The sequence below is a fragment of the Jaculus jaculus genome, chromosome 4 (genome assembly GCF_020740685.1).
Source record: "Jaculus jaculus isolate mJacJac1 chromosome 4, mJacJac1.mat.Y.cur, whole genome shotgun sequence".
NCBI lineage: Eukaryota > Metazoa > Chordata > Mammalia > Rodentia > Dipodidae > Jaculus > Jaculus jaculus.
Genome location: NC_059105.1, coordinates 164,208,634 through 164,233,762, shown reverse-complemented (window position 1 = coordinate 164,233,762; position 25,129 = coordinate 164,208,634). Strand labels below are relative to the sequence as shown.

At 37.3% G+C, this 25,129-nt stretch overlaps 1 protein-coding gene, 1 non-coding gene and 1 pseudogene across 2 annotated transcripts in view; 1 reads left to right on the top strand and 2 right to left on the bottom strand.

Moving 5' to 3' along the window:
• The window catches only part of LOC101603243 (limbic system associated membrane protein), a 2,270,239-nt gene that overhangs the window by 2,049,566 nt on the left and 195,544 nt on the right, over nucleotides 1-25,129 (bottom strand). The gene's annotated exons all lie outside the window — the stretch shown is intronic.
• Nucleotides 805-1,191, bottom strand: LOC123460030 (annotated as a pseudogene).
• On the top strand, nucleotides 20,658-20,764 carry LOC123460439. The gene has a single exon (XR_006637002.1). It is a non-coding gene; the product is annotated as a U6 spliceosomal RNA (small nuclear RNA).

Sequence of the window (25,129 nt, the reverse complement as noted above, 5' to 3'; positions counted from 1 at the left end):
AGTAAATTTAGATAGAAATATCATGAAATTTGGCAAAACTCTTGCCCCCAATTTCTGTGTCCCCATTCGAATTGGGTGTAGTTATTCCAGTTGTTGCAGTAAGCCAGTCAACTGTGTGGCTCGTGTTACAGGACGGTGCCACTTGCATACTGTGATGATGACTCACTTCAATAAAAATGGATACAGGCCCTGGGTGTGGTGATGCCTTGAATCCCAGCACCCTGGAGGCAAAGGTAGGAAGATCCCTGTGAGATGGGGGCCAGCCTGAGACTATAGAGTGAATCCCAGGCCAGCCAGTGTTTAGAGTGAGATCCAACTTGGAAAAAACCAAAAACAATAAATAAAAAGAAGATGGGTGTTTTGGTCATATTTCATGTTTATTTACCATCTTCTACAAATAGGAGCCAGTGAGTAAAGTTGTAAAATTACACTATAGCTGAGTCCGCATAAATATGGTGAATTCAGAACGTGAACTGTTTTCGTCAGCTGGGATTCCTCTTGAGAACCAGGTCACATCACGGATCCTCGAAACACTTAACCCAGAATCTGCATGCGAGGTCAAAGCAAACTCATAAGAACCAGCCACAAAGAATATTTTTTACATTAACATAATTGTGCACAGGTATATTGTTTTTAATCAGGAGACCCCAGATCTGAGGATGGTGATGTTTATGAAAATCATGGTAACATTGACAAGCTGGGGACAAACTGGGGAAATGTGTTATACAATGGTCTTATCTCCATCACTTAACTCTTTTTTTTATTGAGATTGTTTTACTTTTAATGATGGCAGGGGGAACACATCTAAAACCAAAGCTTCTAGAAGAACCACTTTTTCTTGCCCATCTCGTATCTCTCCTCAAGCCTCCTGTCTGGCCTTATATTTCAGGATGGGGTCTCTATAGACATCTTTGTTGATAACAGTTTTGTCCAAGGGAATACCCACAGAGTATCTTGTGGGCATGAAGTGATTATAGTTATAAACCTTCAGAAAAGACTTGATCTTTGATCTTTTTTCAGTTTTCTTCTTGTCCATGGCAGCTGTCACTTTGTGTGGATAGTGGTTGATTCCAGCCATCAGAGCAAGGCTGTAGGCACAGTTGGAAGTGACATCATCAATATTCTTCACAATGACGGCTTTGGGACCAGAGTAGCCAGCACCACTTTCCTGGGTTTCATGAGATTGCCCATTTTGGCATACAGCAGAAAGCCATCACTTAACTCTTTTATCTTGATTTAAGAGACTACTGGATACCTTTCCTGAAAATAATTCTTTCAAACCTCCAAGCCTACATTAAATATAAGTGATCTAATATACAAATATATATATATATATATACATATATATATATATATATACATATATATATATGGGATATTTAAATAAATATATCCATTTTTTATTAGCCAGACATATGTTGTTCAACTAAACATGAAAAAAATGTTTGAGCAACATACCTGGAACTTCCTCATTAAGATACTTTCAAAAAAGAGGAGGTATACATAAACATTTCTATTGACTATATAGAAACATCGGAATTATTTGGATATGACAAAGAGAAACATTTAAATGTTTATAGTTAACATGTGCTTTTGTCCTATAATAAATTTATACATACACACACACATACACACACTTATATCTGTCTTCATAATAGATCTGTAATCATAGCACACATCTATGTCTATGTCTATTAGTGTTGTGGAAAAAACTTTTTCCACTGGTGATGCAAACACACATCTTTTCCCCAGATAAGGCACTGAGGACAGATCAGAGGATGATTACACCAAAACCAGTTTTGGTGAACTGATGAGTTTCTTGGGGTTACTTACAGAGCAGTGTGAGTGGGGTGCTTACAGGAGCAATAGATTATTCAAGCACAGCCTCACCCTGAGGAACCTCATCCGGTTCACAACCTCCCCATAGCTGCTTTGCCACCCCAGCACAGGTGACGATTCTTGGAAGATGCATCTCTGGAGCACACAGAACCACTTGCAGGAAGCTCCATCCAACAGGCTCTCATTGCCAAGCAGCTGTTTTCCCTTTATTGACCCTCAGGGTGGGGTCTTGCAAACCTCAGACGTGTTCACTTCTGGAGTCTCTGGAACTTACTTCCTGCCTCCCCGCCCCCACCCTGCACAGGAAGGGATGTTTCAGTTTCTAAGGAACAAACCTTTGCCGGAGAGGCTGTGTAACCTTTAAGATTCAGGTCTTCCGAACTTGGCTTCCTGAATTCCCAGAGCCTTCTTTATCTCTTCAACTCAGAGGAATTTGCTACAGAAAATTAGCTTGACATCTAACCTGACAGTTAAATCGCAAAAGATGGTAGAGAGAGATCCGAGGTGAACGTTCATGTCTTGTGCTACATCTAAACTGTTGCCATGCCATTATCCATAGCATATTACGTACTGAAATGGTTTCCCTGATAGCTGCAATACTTCTGCTTGCTTAGGATATCAATTTGTCAGCATTAATGTTGTTTTCAAAATAATACTTTAAAAATACTGAGTTTAGAAACCAGGCATGGTGGCACACTCCTTTAATCTTGGCACTCAGGAGGCAGAGGCAGGAGGATCTCCTTGACTTTGAGGTCAGCCTGAGACTACATAATGAATTCCCAGTCAGCCTGGGCTAGAGCAAGACCCTACCGTGATCACCAACCCTCCCCCAACAAATCCTGTTCTTATTAAAACACTAATACTGTATAAAATTAATTCAGCACAACAATTTAAGGAAAGAATGAAGGAAGTCCTCTGGGGGTAAGAATCATCATCAGTAGCAGACTCACCCTAGCCTAAAGTCGACATCATCTTCTCTACTCAGCTACGAAACAGGTACTGTCACTCTAACCCCAACAACAGGTGTGGCTGTGCAGGTGAAATGAGTAGATGTTGTTCTCTTTGGTACAGTTACGTGAATTGTTTTAGCAGCTCTATGTTCAGCTGGAATCATTTTGTATCCATCAACATTTCTAAAACAAGGAAAAGAGCTTACTACAGAGCCAACAATTTGATTACTAACTTATACTCTAATCCATGTTCACAAGTAACCTGGATGAACTAACTGTCTAGATTAATAAGCCTATTTTATATTATTCAAGACATACCTATTAAAAAAATAGCATTCAGGCCCTTGACTATTAAGTAGTTTTTTCAACCTTAAGTTTAATAGATTATTCAGCCATAAATTTTGTTTGAATTATCTAAGATGCATTCCAAGAATTATTTCTTCGAATGAGGGTTAAGGAATTATTTCTCATGGACTATCCTCCTGTTTGATCAGGGTGGCTCCTTGTCCTGAGATGAGCAGATAACCAACCCAACCAGCCTGAGCCTTCAAAGTCACCAACCTTCAACTGTTGTACCTCCAAGGCACAAATGTTTGGATAAGTATTGACATTTCACCCTTCATCAATGCTAAAATTTAGCACTGAGTTCCTACAATAAAGGCTTATGTCTTCAGCCTTTCTCTTATTAATCCTATTACGTTTCCCTTTATGACTCTCCTAGTTCCTCCAGCTCCCTCAGGGGCTTAGCTGCAAATGAGATTTCACATCTCAGTGTAAAAATCACCCGAACATTTTTCTATAAAATTAAATAAAAGTCCTCCATCCTGGCACTACATGCCTAGAATCCAATTTCTGGAACCAATGTCTTTCCCAATGCCTCATTGTCTTCTGGACATCTCACTTTTCTTAGCACTGAGGAGCTTTTTTTTTTTTCTGTTTTTTCTCTTATATTTAAATGATTTATTGTTGTGGGAAGGAGGGAGTACAGTCAGGTGGAGAGTGGTGGATGGTGGGCAGCAGCAGAACCCCTACAGTTTCATTCCCACTTCTTTGATGATTTCCATGACAAGAACCAGATTCTAACCACTCCTGCCTCTCAGAAAGTTCATAGTCTGTCTTTCTTCCCCTTTACACTGCCCCTGTTTTCTAGGCTGTACTTACGTGGTTAGTGAAACTAGCCATGTACACACATGAACACACATACACACACACTATTGTACAACCACCACCATCACAACCGCAACAATAAAGGTTACTCTTGACTAGAAGGGAATTCACAGGAAAAATAATTCCTGGGAACTTTCTGGAAGGCTGGGAGTTTCAAGGAGTTTTAAGAACAGAAGTTTCCTATTATAAAGGATTTAGGACCAAGTACAATAGCCAACCAAATGTCCAGCAGGTTAGGAGCTCCATAGAGGAGTAGACGCCCATTACATCTTGATGAAATTATATGTCAATAAATTTTCCTTCCTTTTTCTAATCCCAGGAAACATTAATCTATTATAAATAGTGTTTAAAAGTAACAAAAGGAAGTATTTCATTCAAATATGGTGCAATCTCTCAGGTCTCATTTAAATTTAGATCACAGGTGCAATGATAATAAAATTCAACTTTCTGCAGTCATCCTTTTTATACAAATTGGCAATGGATGGTGATAAATTATGCACATGGGAAATATCAAATAAATCATAGCATTATGGAAACCATGGTAGATTATCATCTTAGATATTTTCTGAGCCAAGGAATAATTCTACATTTCCAGATTCCAGAAATTACTTTAGAGAAAGTATTGCTTTTACCCATTCTGTGCTCAGTATTTCTTAATCATTTTGACAAATAGGAGAATATACACACAGAAGCATGTCTTCAGGAAGTACTCTCTCCAGGATGTGGTGCAGTCAAGGTAGTACTGCAGATGCAAGACTGAGGACAACCAGGCAATTGAGTATAACTAATCCAAAGAAGGGTGCATGTTTGAACAGAATTTGGAGGGTTCACCACTCTCCCTAAAACCTAGATGGAACTAAAGAGTTAATGACTGTCCCTAAGACTAAAAGTCCTTGAAGGCCTCACAACTTCCCTGATGGATGTACTCGCCTTGGCTCAGCTGTCCTTGAAGGATCAAAGACCATCTGGTTCTCCTCCCTTAGACAATCCTGGCTGAAGAAGCCTGTTCTGAACAAGGACACACACAGCTACAAATTCTTTATCTACTGCACCTGGTGCAGTCTGTTTCTTAGAATCCTCCACATAAGTTTGAATCCTAGCCTGGTTCAGGGCAGGAAGGCTGCTGCCCCTTGCAGCTTCTCTCAATAAACAGTCTGTCTGTAGAGATCAAGTACGGTGCTCTCTTTCCCTTTTATAACACATTTTCCTTACCAAATTAAAATAAAAATGTCATATAAGTTATGGCTGCTGGTTAGTCACCAATCAAAAAAATACTAGAAAAACAAACAGCACAAAGTTTTTATTTATTTATTTATTTATTTATTTATTTATTTATTTATTTTCTGGAGCTCTATGTTTTCACTATGAATAGCTATGATTATATCAATAAATGTTTCAGTTAGAGTTAAAATAATCCAGTAATATGGAGGTAGAGATAAGTTTGCCTTAGAAAATTAGTGAAAAATGTTGTAGGTTTATGGTTGACAAAAATAATTCCTGGGCTGGAGCTCTAGCTCATAGGTAAAGTGTCTGGTTAACAGAAATAAGTCACATGGTTCTGTTTCTTGCAAAAGGACAATAATTTTTATTATAATGTTATTGTCTACAGAATACAGAGTAGAATCTCATTGGGAAAGCAACAGTTCTTTTTTGCTGTTTGGTTTTGTTTTGTTTGTTTGTTTTTTTGAGGTAGGGTCTCACTGTGGCCCAGACTGACCTGGAATTAACTATGTAGTCTCAGGGTGGCCTTGAACTCACAGTGATTCTCCTACCTCTGCCTCCCAGATGCAGTCATTTTTGGTTGGAATATTCTACCCATGACAATATCAGACAATGAACATTGAATGTGTACTCGTTCTTAAATTATAAGGGAAGGAGAAAATGTAGACATCAAAGATTTAGCAATTCTTCACGGAAATGTGAGTATATTTGTACCATTATTTTTAGATCATCCCAACAAGCAAAGTGAAATACAATGAAAATTTGACATCAAGAAGAGAATGTAGATCTGGAGATATGGCTTAGCAGTTAAGGCACTTGCCTATAAACCCTAAGGACCCAGGTTCAATTCCCCAATACCCATGTATGCCACATGTACAAAAGGTTTGCTGTGGCTGGTGGCCCTGATGTGCCCATTCTCTCTATATATCTGCCTCTTTGTCTCTCTCAATAAATAAAAAAGAAGAGAATGTAATTGCTTTTTTTTTTAATTTATTTGAGAGTGACAGAGAGAAAGACAGATAGAGGGAGAGAGAGAGAATGGGCGAGCCAGGGCTTCCAGCCACTGCAAACGAACTCCAGACGCGTGCGCCCTCTTGTGCATCTGGCTAACGTGGGACTTGGGGAACCGAGCCTCGAACCGGGGTCCTTAGGCTTCACAGGCAAGCGCTTAACCGCTAAGTCATCTCTCCAGCCCATAATTGCTTTTTGACATAAAGTTTTCTAACATAAATTTTCCCATTAAACAGCAAATCTATGTGGATGACAAACCTTCTTAAGAGGCATTATTGCTTTTACTTATGCCAATTCATAAAGAGTCCATCAGGTCTATATTTGAGGCAAGATCAATCAATAGTAATAACAAGTAATGATAAATATCATAAATTATTCCATAAACAACACTGCTGAAGGGTTCCTAGGCATAAATTGATCATGGGGTCTAATTATATCGTGTTTTGTAATTTTAAAGATAAATTTGAACTATGTCAGATTAAAAATATTCTTTTCTTTTGCTATTTCTCCTGGACTAAACTACAAATCTGTGAAATTACGGATGAATTTACAAATATTCAATGATTATTGCTTCCACTACCCTATCATTATTCTGTGTAATTTCCACAGAATGGCAGAAGCTCTTGACTATGGTAATTTCCTTTGTAGAGAAGTACTTTTCAAAGGTCACTTTATCCTCTTAAGCCTAGACACACGGGTCAAAAAACCACAAATGAATTTATGTCTCAAAATTGACTCCATACCCTGCTGTTGAAAGAATCCTTACTTTCTCCATGCCAGTTGTTGTTGGAGGAAAACAGATTTTTTTTGGGGGGGGGGCTCCTAACAATCTGTTAAGTGACATCTTACTGCTCTGTGCAAACTCTTCCATCAACTGACCTTAACTCAGCGATCAACAGCAATTTTCTTCAACATGCATCAGGATCATAGTCATACCTTCTTCTACACACAACCTGTTTGCAGTTCAAACCCTTTTTTTCATATCATTCCTGTCACTTAGCAGACTCTTTCCTATCCCTTACTTCATCTAAAACCCATCCTACTTTAAGCCAGGCTCAAATCCCACCTGTTTCTAAAAGGCTTGGCTTAGCTGATAATAGCAGTCTCGCCGGACCCGTGAATCTTTAAAGAACATAAAATGTACATGTCTAAACATGCTATAGATTCTGTTTCATGTGAAAGTAAGATGACATTGGTAAAACTACCTCCTTAGACATTCTTTCAAAATTACTACTGCTAATACATCTCTCCTGAGCAGAAGCCAGGCTGGTTCAACTAATTTTACATTTAGATATTAATAATGCATGATAAGCCATGTCTGATATGACAAATTGCAATAACTATTAAACCATTTGCCCATTCAATATATCTGATTAATCATGACACACCATGTGACAAAGACAAAATTCTCAATTTTTTTAAAGAAAGTAAGTGAATTGAAAAATAGACTAAACCCAATATTTCTCATTGGTATTAATGAACCTGATCCCAGCTTCAGACTGCCTAGATAGGGAGAGCCAAAGAAATCCCATTCAATCTTCCTTTCAGTTTTCCTACGTGCCCAGCTAGTGCCCAAGTGAAAGAAAATGCCTCCTTACAATCAGGTGAATGCTCAGGCAGTTCTCTTCAGGAATACAGGTGGGGGAAAAAAATGAACCTAAAACAATCTCAGTGGAAAAGACAATGTAACCTGTTAATGGTTCAACTCTTAATAATCAATATCTGCTGTAACAACAGGTTCTGGGCTGGCAGAGATCGTAAGAACAAAAGGAAACCAGGTCTTTGCGGGAAGTGTCTAATGTGGTACCCGTGATGGTTAAAGGCAGACGCTGCAAATGGGCCCAATGTCGCTGAGTCGAACAGCCTCTAAAAGTGACGGGTCTTCACCCTCCTTCCCCATAGTCTGTCATCTCAAAACTGGAGGCAGCCACTGAAGTACCTCTTCAGACCAGCACTGGACACACAACCCTCCCCTACCTTCCACCCCATTCCTATCTGAACACAGAAAACCTGCCTTCATTACTTGATGGGAAACCTAATACTTACTGGTTTAGTCTATGTTTCTAAGAGACACAAGCGATTTGGACAGGGAAAGCACAACTAATGTATGTGGAACTGCTTAGAGTGTTGGCTTCCTTAACTGTATGCGAAACAACCAGCAATGCAGTTTCCATGGGCCACATTTTAAGAAAGCCACGTGCAAATAGCTAAAAATGATTTATTGCTTTGTGCTCCTCTAGGTGGTTTGCTGATGCTACTCAAGAAATCACTTTTACAAAGTTAAAATATACGTTTCAGCGGCACCACCTATACAACAAGATTGAATAAAACTTGACTATGAAGACTTACTGCCATAACCAAATAACATTCAGAAATATCTATTCATGGGATGGAGAGATGGTTTAGTAGTTGAGGCGCTTGCCTGCGAAGTCTAAGGACCCAGATTTGATTCCCCAGGGACCCACCTAAGCACAAGGTGGCGCATGTGCATGGAGTTTGTTTGAAGTGGCTAGAGGCCCTAGTGTACCCATTCTCTTTTCTCTCTTTCTCTCTCTCAAAAATTAATAAAATATTAAAAAATAAATATATATTCAAAATACTGTGATGGTGGATGCACACAAGGGATACTCTTTGTGGCTCCTGTTTCCTGGTGTTTTGCCCCTGTGTAATCCCATTTCTTAAATGTAGGCCTGATCTGAGATGTGCTTCAGGCACACTTTATGCAAAAGATGATAAGGAATAACTCTTTCAAAATTACATTATGTAGAACCCAGTTTTAGTAAACTGGTACTAGAAACCCTCTCTCTAAGTTTCTTACCTACACTGTCAAAAAGTTAAGTTCTTTATGATCTGAAGCTAGCCTTTAGTCAATCATAAAAATGTGGACCCTCTATCATATAACTATAAGGAAATGAATTCTGCCCGCAGGACAAATAAGCTAATATGATTGAATGTGGCATCTTACCCAGTTGAGCCTTTGAAAGACAGCATGCCTTACATGATGTCCAAATCAGAACCTTGTGACCCCCAGTTAGGTCTATGTAGCCTTCTTATTCATGAAACAGTGTGATAATTATATCCTACTTTTTTCTTCTATGTATATATCCCTATATATGTATATATCCCTAAACTGTAGTATCTTTTAATGATTAGATAAGCAAAAGTAATAAATAAAAAAAGAATGATGAGTACCTTTACTCAAAGACAGTTCTTTTGGATTTTCAGAGTTGAAAAATCTTGTACTGTCTTAAATATCTTAAGACACTTCAACATAGAAAAGTCAGGAAAAGTAAAGTGGTCCAACCCTCCAAAACATCATTTGTAGATGAAACATCCAAGTTCTGAAACAACATTTAAGTAAATGCCTCAGGGTCATGTAGCTAGCTAACATGAACATGAATTTTAAACCTGGCTTTTAGATTCTTCCCTAATTCTCCCTATCATGGGTCTGAACCCAGAGAGGGATTCCCCATTTTGTTGAGATCATTGTTTTTGAGTTAAAAGAAGTTAATATCAAACATCTAGCACATGCCAGTGATTTGGGGGATGTTTGATTATCATCTTATTGAATCATTAATTAATTTCAACTAAAAGCCCCCAACAGTCATTCTGCTACAGTTGCTTCCAAGGTAGCTTTGGGTTGATGTGTTGTTGCTTAAGTCCAATTGTACAATTTTATGATGCCTGAGAAATACAGTGTGACCACGGCTGTGTCTTAGAGGATAAAACTATCAAGGTAAAGGGCAAAAGGTTCAGTTAATCCATGAAAATGTCACTATCATGAGGGATCCTTGTCTAAAGGTTAAGTACTACAGACTGTCAGACTGTGGCAAGAGATAGAATGGCTGCTCATGCCAGGTGATGAGTGTGGGGAAAGATGTCCAATCACATGGCCTCTTTGCTCACAGATGATATGACTGTATTAAAATCAAACTCTAATTTAACCTGTATATATAGCTACCTGGCACCTATCATTTATTTATCATCTATGTATCTATCCATCTTTTTATCTGTCTATTATCTTTCTGCCTATACTATCTCTTACTTCTATTAAGAGAATTCCCCCCCTTTCTCTCCAAGGCTATATATTTTCTTATAATTTGCATGGTCATAGATTAATCAGCATTGACATATTCTAACTGTGGCTGTAGATAGAGACCTGAGGTATCCAGGTTATGTGAGAAGCTTTCACAGGGGAGCAGACATGTGAAGCTCAGGACTGTCCTGGAGCATAGTTCTGCCTCTGTCTTGCCTTCCATCTGTTGAAATAATATGTGAATCCCAACTCATCATCAGGCAGATTGTGAAGTTGCTTAATCACCCTCATTTTGAGTTTCTTCCTGTATGTCTGACTTGGTAGAGGACAATCTTGACATACATATGGGATCATACATATGTAAAATGCTTAACACAGAATTTATTGCATGAGTCATTACATTTGATTGTTTTTATATTTTTTTCCCTCACTTGTCCTGTGGGAAGCAATATTTCCCAAAGTTCTTTGGGGAATTGGAGTGATAAGAACAAAATGAAACATTTCTGGGGTTCTTACATGCTTAGAAACATTTGCTGTTAGTACAAAGCTTTAGGAATCCAATCCAGCTCTCTCTTAGGTTTTGTGTGGTCATGAGGGAGAGGGTATGGAGTTACGTCTGTGTTGTACAAGCCTGGCAAACAGCAGAGATCCATTCCATTCCTGAAGACAGCAAACCTTTTAGCAAATGAACGGGAAAATTGAACTTAAATCAGAAGGGGAATACAAATTCTCCTGTCCAGCACATTTCTTTAATCAACAAAATGGTTTCCAAGACTCTCATTCAATGATAGGCTTTGTTTCCTGGGTACACAAGGTCATAGCAAGTTCTTATTCCTTCTTCCCACCCCCCAAAAAAAATCCAGGATAAAATCTCTTAGAAAGGTACATAAAAGATATGGTAAAGCTGGGTGTGGTGGCGTATGCCTTTAATCCCAGCATTAGGGAGGCAGAGATAGGAGGATCGCCATGAGTTTGAGGCCACCCTGAGACTACATAGTGAATTCCAGGTCAGCCTGGGACAGAATGAGACCATACCTCAAAAGACCAAAAAAAAAAAAAAATATATTGCAAATGCAGAAATATTAGGAATATTTAAAGTTGTCTCCCTTATATTTGGATCAAGTTTAAAACCAAAACAGAAACAATACTAAGGAAATATTATCACTAATGGGTAGACAAGTCAACTATTAAGAGTCACATAGACTATAGGTCTCAAGCTTTCTCCCTTAGTCTCATTATGTGAATAATTTAAAACAATGGGGTAAAACCACATGGGATATACCCAATGATGCATTGCAGATTGCTTTGCTAGGAAAGGTAAGTACATAAGTAAGTCTTTCAGTGAGCCCAGCATGAAATGAGGGTGGAGCTGAGATCACAAAATGGGTATGTCACATTATAAATCTTTTAGCAGGAAATAACAAATTGAAATCTGAAGAAAATTTTAAAAAGCTTATATTCATAAATATTTAGGGTCTTGTGTATGTTTTTCTCTTCTTCATATTTTATACCTGGACTTGTGTCCTTCTTAGGATTTATCTTGTGCTCTATAGAATACTGAGGCACTCAAATGAACATTAACAACTTCTTCAAATGTTTGACTATGTTGCCAAAGTGTCTTTATGGTTAGAAACATCCAGAAATTGTATGGCATTTAGAGGGAAGCTCACATGTAAAACTAAATTTGAAAGCATTACTATAGTAAAGTTGAGTGAATGTTCTATTTGTATACTTACTTTTGAATTTTTCTTTCTTTCTAAAACCATTGGTTAACTTTCTAGTTAGACTGCACATATTTTTTTCACTCATCTTTCTAGATTTTTTGAAGTATTTACATTATCGGGATCATTCTAATTATCTCTCCCTTTTTAAGTATGTGCAGGTGGGCTGGTGTGGGGGGGGGTACATGCATATGCGTGTGTTGGAGGGAACATGAAAGCCAGAAGACCATTTCAGATCATGTTTTTTTAGAGGTGATCCATTCCTTTATATACTAGAGGAGAGAGGGTTTTCACGGGTACTGGGGAATTAGACTCTGACTCATGAGGTTTTGACAGCTAGTGCCTTTAACTGTTGCCATCTCCCCAGCCCCCATATCCACCTTTTTTGAAACAGGGTCCCTCGCTGGTCTAGAGCTTAGCAATTAGGATAGTGCAGCCAGTGAGCTCCAGCAGTCCTCCTGTCTCTACTTCCCAGCATTGGGATTACAGGACTAGACTACCACAACGTGGATGTTTATGTGGGTACTGGGAATTGAACTTAGGTCTCCACTCTGTCTGAGCTATTTTCTGCTCTGCTGCAATTCTTTATTAATAATTTTAGAGCTTTGTAGTATTCTTTTTTTTCCTACTTTTTTCTTCTATGTATGCTCTCTTTCTAGCTGTTGTTCTATACATTATCTGGTGACTATTCTTTCATCCCTTTCACTTTTGGAAACAAATATTCAGAAAACAAACGTTTCCCTGCATAGTTATTACAGTGAGATTGGGATGAGAGAAGGGAAAGAGACTGATCTCTCTGTTCCCAGTATTTCCGAGGTTCTTGGTTGTTTCCTCCACTCAGCAGAAAATAGAACAATGTGGGGATGGCCAGTGGGGGCAAAATTTAGAGCACCCATATAAGTCTACATTTGATCTTCTTAAGTCTTTCTTTGATCATCTTATATCATTTTATATTTCTTTTTTAAGTCTAGTAGGTAGTGAAGGAACTTACCTAATCTGTACTATAAAGTAAGGTATTGAATTACATGTGTGACATTAAATTAACCAGGTTTTATAAACTGTACATGCTACATAAATGTACATGTTCTAAACTTTTAAGTAATTCAGCACAATTCATGTGTAAACGACTACATCACAATTTGATATGATTTCTATAGAATTGATTTTTCAGAGTGTATGTCTTTCTCACATTAAACTTTTACAGTTGAATTTTCACCATTTCCAGATTCTAAGCATAAATGAGAAATCTGTTCTCCTAGTCCAATGCCTCAGGAACACTCTGTGACTGTCAAATTTCTCTGCAAGGAACTTTAGTTACCATAGCTTCTCAAGCCACTCTTTTTTTTTTAAGTTTTCCCACAGAGAAATGTACAAAAGACCCTCTGTTCTCCTTTCTGTTCCATCATTTATTTAAGGTAGAGTACAAAGTGTTAAAAGTTTAATTCTAAAATCAGGTGCTGTCGTATGCCTAAGGGAGAGGTGGCTTCACTGAAAAACTGTGTTGGCTGAGTCTATATATGTAAATTAAGTGGATGTATGAGACGGCATCCAGACATATTAAAACCAAAACATATGTCTGAATATCTTGCAGAATAAACCACAATTTTTGAAGTGTTACTTTCTGATAAATCTGAAAAAACAACCATATGGATTCCACAGTTCACTTTGCCTGAGATTAGGAAGTAAGCTGATGGTCCCATGGTGATCTGGTATTTGTTCACAAAGCTCAAAGGGTTTTACTAACACGATCCTGTTTAATCTTCTTGGGTGCTTTGTGGTTCTTTTACCTTGATTTAATTGTCCAGCAAACTTTCAAAAAGAACTATAGCACTCCTTTTTTGTGGTTATTGTTGAGACACACCAAATTAGATAGTAAGATTCCATAGCACCAAAATGGTAGAAGTCATTAGAAAATCATCCCTATAAAGATGGCTAGGCCTATGGGTGTGAAATTTGTTGCTTAGATGTAAAGAGAACTATTGCTACTTTTGATTGTTTATGAGTTATCTTCATCTTCATCTGCAAACACACACACACACCTGTGAAACCTATGTTTTTGTATTTTGGGATCTCTAAATGTCAATCAAAACAAAGATCTTAGGCTAGAGAGAAGGCTTAGAGATTAAGGAATTTGTCTGCAAAGCCAAAGAATCCAGGTTCTATTCCCCAGGATACACATAAGCCAGATGCAGAGGGTGGCACACATGCATCTGGAGTTCGTTTGCAGTGGACAAAATTCCTGGCATGCCCCATTCTCTTTCTATCTGCCTCTATCTCTCTCTCTCTTTATCCCCCCCACCCTCTCAAATGAAATAAAATAAAACATTCTTGAACAGTACATCCCCATGGGTGATGTGTGGTCAGATTTATCATGTATACTTAAACCTGGTTATGTAGATGTTAGTTTAAGATAAGGAGTATATGAAGTATGACTCAGTTTCTTAAAATAATATCATTTTTCCTCTTTCCATATTCGACTCACCATAGTTGCTCAAAGGCAAAGGTATTCATTTGCTACTTTCATAAAATGTATTAAAATTATAAAATCTATAATACATGAAATCTGTGTTCCCCAGATCTTAATTATTTATAATGTATTGTTTTATTCTAATGAGTGCTGCCATGTTGGATAAAAAGTGTCAAACTGTGGTAAAAGTGTGGCTTCTGAATACATGGGCATCAGTGGGCATCCCTCTTCCATTTTCTATAGCTCTCTTTTGAGAACAGCAGGAGGTTGGAAGCATTGGTTTTCCTAAAGAAATGGTTGAGGGGCCAGGTATGGTGGTGCACACCTTTAATCTCACTATTTGGGAGGCAGAGGTAAGAGAATTGCGTTGAGTTCAAGGTCACCCTGAGACTAAATAGTGAATTCCATGTTAGCCTGGGCTACAGTGAGACCCTACCTTGAAACACCCCCCATGCCAAAAAAAAAAAAAGAAAGAAAGAAAGGAAGGAAGGAAGGAAGGAAGGAAGGAAGGAAGGAAGGAAGGAAGGAAGGAAGGAAGGAAGAAAGGAAGAAAGGAAGGAAGAGAGAAAGAAAAGAAACGGTTCACACCTCTCATATCATCATACAGAAACACAGAATTCCTTTCTTTATTTTCTCTGGTTCCTGTCCATTCCCATCTCACCAGAGATGCTGTTATTGCTCAGTTTCTCCTCAGTTCCAAAGCATTAAGGAAAAATGCATGTGAGAAAGATGTTCAGAGAGAAGGCAGGACACTGGATGAAACTGAAACCTTACTAGCTAACTTGTTCATCCCTTCCTCTGTGTGAGCACCTAATTCTCCACTCCCAAACAAACCTTCTTCCAAAACAGCATCAGATGTAAACATTTTTTCACACATATATTTGAATTATCTATTTTTTTTTCCTAAGTAAATGTCACCCGTTATTACTTCCCACAACTTCCTAAGGTGACTTGTTCCTATACCAATAAAAATGTTGAAAGAGTAATAAAACCCTTTAAATTTTAATTTATTCTGTCACAACTAAATGCAAGAGAAGTTAGGAAAAGTAAGGAAATAGCTTAATGTTGAGAGCCAACAAGAAACCCTCTCCATCCCTTTCTAAAAGAGTCATAGCTGAAAGGAAAACAACAAATACGTCAAGGTACTATATCATACTTGAAATTCCTATAGAGGCAGAAAGGGGAAGCCCAGGCCAACGTACTGTCATTCTTAGAAACTACAACAACCTCATATCGCTGCATTCTCCTCTGTCAAGTTTCATAAGGTCACAGTCCAACGTGGACTTTCTAGTATGCCCTGTGAACCAGATGATCTTTGTTCCTTCCACATACCTTCTTGCCCAGAATCTGGAAAGGCTCCAGGCTTTCTCCATAACTGTGGCGTGCTTATGAAACTTCAATGAGGGTAAGAGATCTCTCAGTTTTATCTTGAGAGAAATGCATTTGTCTTGTTGTAAATCACATGCTAGATTATGAATTGTCACTACGTGGATAGGAACTACCTTAGTACCTCCTCTATAAAAATAAACATAGCTATGTTTAGACTGATGGAATGTCATATCTGGATACAGAATAGGAAGAAGGAATTGGAGGGAAAAAATGATGATAACTTAAGAATGTCCTCTTAGAAAACTGGCTCAAGGAAGCTATGCTGGTTTGGGTGAAAGCTTGTAGAATTATAGACATTGATTCACTTATATGCTGAGCAGTTTTCTAAGTGACATCACTATTGCATAAGGTTGGCAAAAATAATTTCAGAAAAAAAAGGAGGAATCTGAGAACGACACCATCCACATGCAAGATGCTGGTGTGACCATCCTGTGTATCTCGACAGAGACCCCCAAGTAGTTTCTTTTCACAAAACTAGGCTGCACCAATTGTTTATCACCACTTCTCTATGCCACTAATTTCAAGGGGGAAGAGTATCTTTTGTGCAGGGAGAGTACGAGTCTGACTTCCCTTCGAAAGATTGACTTCTAAATATGGTCTAGTTTTGAGATGACAGCTAGGTAGAACAAATGCTAAATCCTTGGATAGCATTAGAAGTTTAAGCTTTCATATACTCTGCTAAAATAAAGAAATAATAATAAATCCCAGTGATTTAAAAAAAATGTTTATTTATTTGAGAGCGACAGAGAGAAGGAGGCAGAGAGAGAGAGAGAGAGAGAGAGAGAGAGAGGGAGAGAGAGAGATGGGCGCATCAGGGCCTCCAGCCACTGCAAATGAACTCCAGATGTGTGTGCCCCCTTGTGCATCTGGCTAACGTGGGTCCTGGGGATTTGAGCCTCGAACCGGGGTCCTTAGGTTTCACAGGCAAGCAATTAACAGCTAAGCCATCTCTCCAGCCCCCCAGTGGCTTTTGATTCTCTTCCTCTAGATGTCTCCTGGCTTACTACATGGGTCCCTGGCAGTCTCTTCCTCCTCCTCTACTAACTCCATGATCCCTCCATTCTCTAGACCTGCTCCAACTTCCTCTTCTCTCCAGACCCACACCTGCCTCACCCAAATCTTTATCATAAAGGTTACCATTTCCATGTTGAATAACTTTTGAATACATTTGTTTTATAGCATTTTTTTTTCTTTTCAAAAGACTGTTATTTTTTAAAATCTATATCAGCAAAATAGAATATTTAAGGGCTGCCAGCGGGATTTGGAAACAGTCTTGCTACACAATGCCAGATGTTAAAATGACATTTGTGAAAATTGAAGTCTACCTGTGTAGAATTTATTATGCATTCCCTATTCATGTACTATTATCTCATTTTCCCATTTTATATGTGTTCTCTTACTTTCTAGAAAGCATTAAAATGCACCTAACTATAGAGGATGAAAATATTTGTTTATTCCATCCATTATTTTCAAGTTATATTACTTTATAAATAGAAATGTACTCCTAATTATTTGCTACTGGCACACCATATCAGTTACTAGCTAAAATAGATGAAAAGACCCCATTGTTTGGAACCTGACCCATGTGGCTGCTTATATGCAGGAATGGCCTTCACAATTAGTTTGAAGAGACAGGGACAAATAAATACTCCAGCTTTTCAAGACTGCCCAGAAGGGATCGCCTCCAAATGACTTCAAAATCAATACTTTCCATAAAGAAAATAGGCAAACTAGAGAACCAGACTGGTATGACTCAATAACCTGGTTAAAGAAACAGTCTTATGTGTAAATGGAAAATAGCAAGTCAGCTGGGCTCTTGATGCACTTCACCCTACCAAGCAATTGGTCATGCTTCAAGTACTATGCTATTATTATTGATACCTTGTTATGGATTTTTTTGTATATAAATCATTTTGTGAACAAGTCTGAGACAATAATTTCAAATATTCCGACAGGAGAACACATGCCAAGTCTGAAGCTGTCTTCCAAATCAACTTGTGCTATGCAAAGGCTTTGCAAATGAGAGACATGAAGGATAGAACCCATCTCGGCTCTTTCTCTTCTCACTCCAGATGATCTGTTTCATCGTATTTCTTTTTGCAATAGCTGTTTCTTTCCTGTGTGTGGTTAGTCCTTGATTTCTGATGTGTACAATAGAATGTGTGTTTCAATAGAGTTTTTACTCTTTCTATATTTCATTGTCATTGTGTTCCTTATTGTCTATGTGTCTATGGTGTTGGAGATTTTTGCAAGGGTATGGGTAAAGTAAAATGCTTATTCACTGTTTGTGGTATAACTACCATGGAAATCAGTGTGGAGGTTTCTTAAAAAAAATCTAAAAAGAAAAAAATAAAACTGTCATATGACCCAACTCTATTACTCCTGGGCATATACTTTAAGGACTCTACACTTTACTGTACAGATACTTGCTCATTCATGTTCATTGCTTTTCTATTCCTGATATCTAGGCAGTGGTATCAGCCTAAATGAGTACTCTAATTCTTCCTTTCCATTCCCTCACCTGACATTTCCTCTTCCCCTACTCTTTCCTTGCACATGTATCCTATTTTTCTGAAAATGTAGCATTTAACAAAGCTTCCTTTCCCCTATACCTTCACTCAACCACTTATATATTACCTTGCAAGAAATTAGATATATATACCTATGTACTTTCCATTAGAATATACTTTTTAAATCAAATACAACACTAGGTGCATAAATACTTTATTAAAAAATAGTCAAATTTTTTTTTTAGCCTGTGAATATCAACTCCTGTTTTTCTTCCCTCATACTATTCTATGGCCTAATATTTTTGGATTTTTTTCTCTTTCCCAAGGTGATGTCCACTGACCTAACTGATACTGCATTTCTGTAATATACTTCTGTATTCTATTATTTTTTTCCAGTTTAAAGTTTTTTTTTCTTGGTTATAACTCTCCTCTATGAAAATTGCAAATTTAAAGAGTTTTACAATTTTTTTTGTACTCATTGCATTCCATAAACTGTACTTTGTATCTTTTTTCTGCTCTTGAAATCTTGATACATAACATGTTTCTATGTGTATAAATTGCATTTCTTTTATTATTCTGTTGATCATTCTTTTCGTTTTACTTACATACACACAATATTCCCTACGTGTTCAGCACATACTTTTTTGTGCTATACATGATTCTTTTAGGGAGTAACTAACAAAATCTAGTATCGGTCTCATTTTTCCGTTGTTTGGGAGGATTTTGTGGGAGAATGCCCCTGCAGATGGAAGGAAATCTATGACACAGATGTAAACCAAGGCTGTTGATTTACTTGTTACTTGGAATTTAGGCAAAGTATACATATAGACACACACACACACACACACACACACACACACACAAACTTAAGGCCAATTTCTTCCAGAACACACTAACAGACAATGAATGTTTTACAAGTTTGTTTCACTCTTATAATTTCCCCAGACTAGGGAAATTCACAGAATGACACTTAGAGGTGATTCATGTTTGTTTTGGCTCTGGTAGCTCAGAGCTCCCCAGCTGTACAGGGACTTGCTAATCTTGGGAATTTCTTTGATATGTTTGTGTATCCCTGCCCCCCCCCCCCGACACCACATTTAGCCAATTTCCTCAATACCCATAATCCCAAATGATAGGCCTCACTGTAAACTTTACTGGGAAGTCACAGGTGAACTGCAAAGACAGTAGTCCATTAAGGTGGGTCAGGGGTGTCAACTAGCTTTGATTTCACGTGTCAATAGGTGGTGACTTCTTGAACTGCTAGCCTGATGAAAATGCAGAGGCAAGTCCAGGAGCAGAGAGATAATGAACGTGAAGGGGTTGCAGTGGACAAGGGAATCCCGCTGGACTTTCATCGATTCCCCAACATGAAACAGAATTATAAGAATGAGTACAACAAAAAGAGTTAATCCAAATGCTATATGGGATTATCAGGATGAAAATGCATCTTGAATACTAAGTTTTCTCACCCAAGGGTATTTGGCATTTTAAACTTTTTGCAAGGGTTTGGATGAAGGTAAGTGTTGATTGAAGAACAGGAGTCCGAAGTAGGAGCAGAACACATTTCTCAGGTCATTTCACTTCGTGTGCAAACTAAGGAATGGAATATAAACTCAGTGAAGTAAAAGAGAAATATGAAAGTAGGGGAACTGGAAATCAGACAGAGCTGTCAAACAATTTTGGGCAAATATCTGAAGTGTTAGATAGGAATTCATAGTTTTAAATGTATATACATTTTCTACTCTGACAACGGAAATGCCATCTAAGTAGCTAGCAGTGAACACACCTAACTCCCAGTTATTGGTTTCCAAATATTATGCCTGCTGTTCTATGATTGGATGTGAGACAGTCTCCATGGGAGGGAATTTCTGCCTGGTTTAAAAAAAATCCTAATCAAAATCCCATGGCTGGGGAGGTCATAAGCTATGGAGGTAAACTACTACTGTTGCTTGGCTAAATAGATACACATTATGCCTACCAAAATGCCCTATGATGATTTATGTTTGTGTCCATAGATGAATACTATTCTCACTTTTAATTAGAGAAGCTCCTCTTTTCAGAGGGAGGTGATCACTGGGAGGCTCAAAACTCACTAACGTTCTGAGCAGAAATGACAGCGATGTGTTTAGCACTGAGACATCTCTCACACCCTCAAAGGCTCAGGGCCCATTTCAGAAGAGGTGGTGGAAAGAATATAAGAGCCCAAAAGAAGGGGATGCAGCTTTTTAATACTGTCTTCCCAACACAAAGTTGCCTTGCTGTTCATGACTTCACACTGGCTGACACTACTTTTACAAGACCTTCATAAAAAGAGAAAAAATATAATGGCATTAAAATATAACAGAGGAGCTCACTTCAGTAGCTCATACACTAAAATTGGAGGGATACAGAGGAGATTACCATGGACCCTGTGTGAGGATGACATGCAAACTCATGAAGCATTTCCTATTTTAAAACAATACAGTAAAAAAAAAATAGAGGAGAGATTTGTTGGAAAGAAGGGCTTTAGTGGAGGGGATAGTTGAGAAGGGGAAAAGCAAGGTGCTAGGAGGGAAAAATTATCATGGTTTATTTTTTATATGTATGCAAGTTGTCAACAAAAATTAAAAATTATTATGCCTCAATAAATTCAAACATGGTTTTGGATACATTGCTAATTTAAGTGCTGGGTTAAGACACTCAAAGGGACAAGCAAAGGTTCACAGAGAAGGTGTGTGAGTTAGTTGCAAGAAACTTTCATCACCTGAACTCCATATATTTTAGGCATCAAACATCATAACTAGGGCGCTGAATAAAAGTTACATGTGACTCTTGACTCTGCAACTAGAGGTGTCCTCTAATTAAACATGACTTTATTTAGCACTCAGAAACTTTATATTTGAATATACAGAATAAAGTAGTAACCATTATTTTTTTCATGAAAAATAAGAACTTATGCCAATAGACTAAAGAAAAAAAAAGACACAACAGAATAATGCTACAAGATAAATGTAGAAAGAATGAGAGAATTAAAAAAATTGGCAGCAAAGAATCAAATTTTGGGCTTGAGCAATGGCTTAGCATGTAAAACACTGCCTTCAAACGCTAAGGACCCAGGATCAATTCTACAGAATCCATGTAAGAAAGATGCACATGGTGGTGCATGCATTTGCAGTGGCTAGAGGTCCTGATGTGCCCATTCTCTATTTGCCTCCTGCTCTCTCTCAAACACATAAATAAAATATTTTTTTAAAAAAGAGGGCTGGAGAGATGGCTTAGCGGTTAAGCACTTGCCTGTGAAGCCTAAGGACCCCAGTTCGAGGCTCGGTTCCCCAGGTCCCACGTTAGCCAGACGCACAAGGGGGCGCACGCGTCTGGAGTTCGTTTGCAGAGGCTGGAAGCCCTGGCGCGCCCATTCTCTCTCTCTCCCTCTATCTGTCTTTCTCTCTATGTCTGTCACTCTCAAATAAATAAATAAATAAATAAATAAATAAATAAATAAATAAATAAAATTATAAAAAAGAATCAATTTTTGATTCAGCAGACCAGGATCAGTAATGAGTTAGAAATACTACCTCAGAATTTCTTTCAGGACAGCAGAGGGGCAAAGTGATTAAGTATCACCAGAGTCACTAACATTGTAGCAGGGCGAGATATCCATGGAAGATATCTCCACACATATCTAGCAGTTAGTATCTCGAACAACAAAGTACATCTACTACCACTACAAGTGAGTAGATCTAACATTCCTTATCTCTTATTTGCTTCTAATACCAAGTACTTAGCCTCTTAAGAAGTATTCTTAACCCTCCAAAGAAATTTAGATTGACTTTAATTAAATCTTTGGCAATATATAGAGTATAAAGAGATCATTTAAAAGACACCACCAGAAAAGTGAAGAATGTAGCATATCCAGAGACAATGCCAAGAAAGTAATAAGAAACTGGCGATATTTTTCCTAAATTAAAATTGACAATATAAAATATGAAAGTCATTTGAATTGTTATTGCAATTAGAAATTCCATAATATATACATATAATATATATACATATTATATATTATATATATACATATATATGTGTGTATATATATATTATATACATGTATATAATATAATATATATATGATATATATGCACATATATATGCATATATATGTAAATATAATATGGAATTTCTAATTTCTAACACATATATATGCATATATATGTCTATATCATATATACATATATATATGATATAGACATATATATTATATGTATATTATATATTATATTATATTATATTATATATTTTTGCAGAGCACATATAAGACATTGATTTTCAGAGATTAGTGGGTTAGCAGGAAAAATATAATGTATAAGAAGTAAATATATAATATAACCTAGAAGATTAGTAACCTTCTGGAAGTACAAGTTTGAATTTAGTGCATTGAAATTAATCTTGACTTGGAGAGGGAATTGAGTCAACATATTTCTGTCAATACAGGAGCCAGCATCAGGTTGGGATGAAATGATAGTCTCTATCATCTTCATCTTCAGTATCTGTCCTACTACCGGGTTCATATGAACCATACCTACCAACTCTCACAACAAACTAATAAGAATTATTTTCTCTGCTGTAATTATGAGGTAACAGAGACATAGGTATTACACAAATCAGGTATTAAGTGACATCACTTATATATATTATATGTATATTATATGTATTATATATTTTTGCCATAGAACCTGTAAGGTACACCTAGAAGGGGGAAAGAAGTCATAATTGTAGTGCATTGACAAATTTAATATATATAATATATATATATATATATATATATATATATATATACACATATACATACATATAATATATATGTATATATATAATATATATATACACACATATATATACATATATATAATATAATTACATAAATACATATATATATTATATAATATGAATATATATTATATGTATATATAATATGGAATTTCTAATGCATTTGTTTTCTTACAAATGAACTGGTCACATTCATAGAATCTTGGAGTGTTATTATCTATTAGACAAACAACATTGGCAGAAATTATGTCAAAATCTTAATTTTCAAATTTAGATGGTTGGTGAATAGCACGGGTATTCATTTTCTTATTTCAAATCTGAATTTTTGAACAAAAATATTTTGGGGTCACTGGGTGGGAGGATCTCCTCTTGGGCACTGCCTCCACCACAAAAGCCGACTATTGCATTCAGGACATCCTCCCCCCAGTGATTAGTATCCCTACTGTGGAAGGTCCTCAATGGGTAGGGACATAAGACTATAACCTCATGGGAATATGACGAATTTGTAATTTGTTCATATTAAAGTTTTCAATAAGAAACGCTAAGTAATATATTGTTATTACTTAAACTGGATGAAAAGGAAATATTTATATGCATGGAAGTTTTATAACTTCTCAGCAGATCACACAGCCCCATATATGGTGATAGATTTCTTTAGTCATTCTTTATTCGTGATGGCTCCTTCCATCTATATGCCAATGATAAAATATTAAGGGCTTTGATCCTTGTCTCATTAAATAGAGAATATTCTCTCTCCAGTCTGACCTGTGTTGGGGCCAGTTTAAGGAACGATCACTCATGAGATCATTAATATAGCAAGTGGCTAAGAAGGTGAAGATGTTCATCTAAAATTAATTTCTTGACCTTTTCTTTAAGGACCTGGAAGGAATATTTCAGTGTTCATAATTGGGGGAGCAGCTCAATTTTCACACCATGTTTCCCAAACGTGGTATTTATAGATACTGAGCAACAAGAGAGAGACACAGGGGACAGACGGAACTTCGGGAATTTTCTCACTGAGAGGATGCTTCAGGCCAAAAGTGAAAGGGATGGTTTGGGGAGAATCAATGGCTCACGTCCCCCACTAAGTACTATGCCAGCTTAGACAACCCTGAGGTCAGGGAGAAGAGCAAACAAATCTTGCAGAAGAAGGTCCTGGCTGCAAAACATTTTCAGAACCACCTTGAGGACCAGTGTCAAGTGATTCAGCCTGACTCAGCACGGCGAGTGATGCTTAGCAGCTGAGACAATGCCTTCCCTTCCATCATGGTCAAAGGCAAGCTGGATGCAAAGCCAAACATTTAGCAGATTCCAGTAAAGTCTGAGTCAGAAAGGAAAAATCCTCATATTCATGAGTAACCTTTACTGGGAACTCAGCAATGCCATTTTGAAGGTGAAATAGATATAATAAGAAATCCTCTGATCCTCAGAAAAAGTCATTTAAAAGATTAAAACCAATGCTTACCTGCCTCCCCTCCATGCACTTTGCAATCTCCCAAATGTACGGAGCTTCCAGGCTAAATTTAGGGGCCACTGAGGATTCACAAGCATTCATTTTGTTTAGAATATCTCTCATTATTTTTTTTTTAACTTTAGGCTTTTCAACAACAGGTAATTTGAAATGCATTTGTGACTTCATATTTTTGCCATAGAACCTGTGAGGTACACCTAGAAGGGGGAAAGAAGTCATAATTGTAGTGCATTGACAAATTTAAAATGTTTGGAAGGACGTCATGGCTTTATCTTTATTTTTGCAGAGCACATATAAGACACTGATTTTCAGAGATTGGTGGGTTAGCAGGAAAAATATAACGTATAAAAAGTAAATATATATGAATATAACCTAGAAGATTAGTAACCTTCTGGAAGTACAAGTTTGAATTTAGTGCATTGAAATTAATCTTGACTTGGAGAGGGAATTGAGTCAACATATTTCTGTCAATACAGGAGCCAGCATCAGGTTGGGATGAAATGATAGTCTCTATCATCTTCATCCGCAGTACCTGTCTTATTAC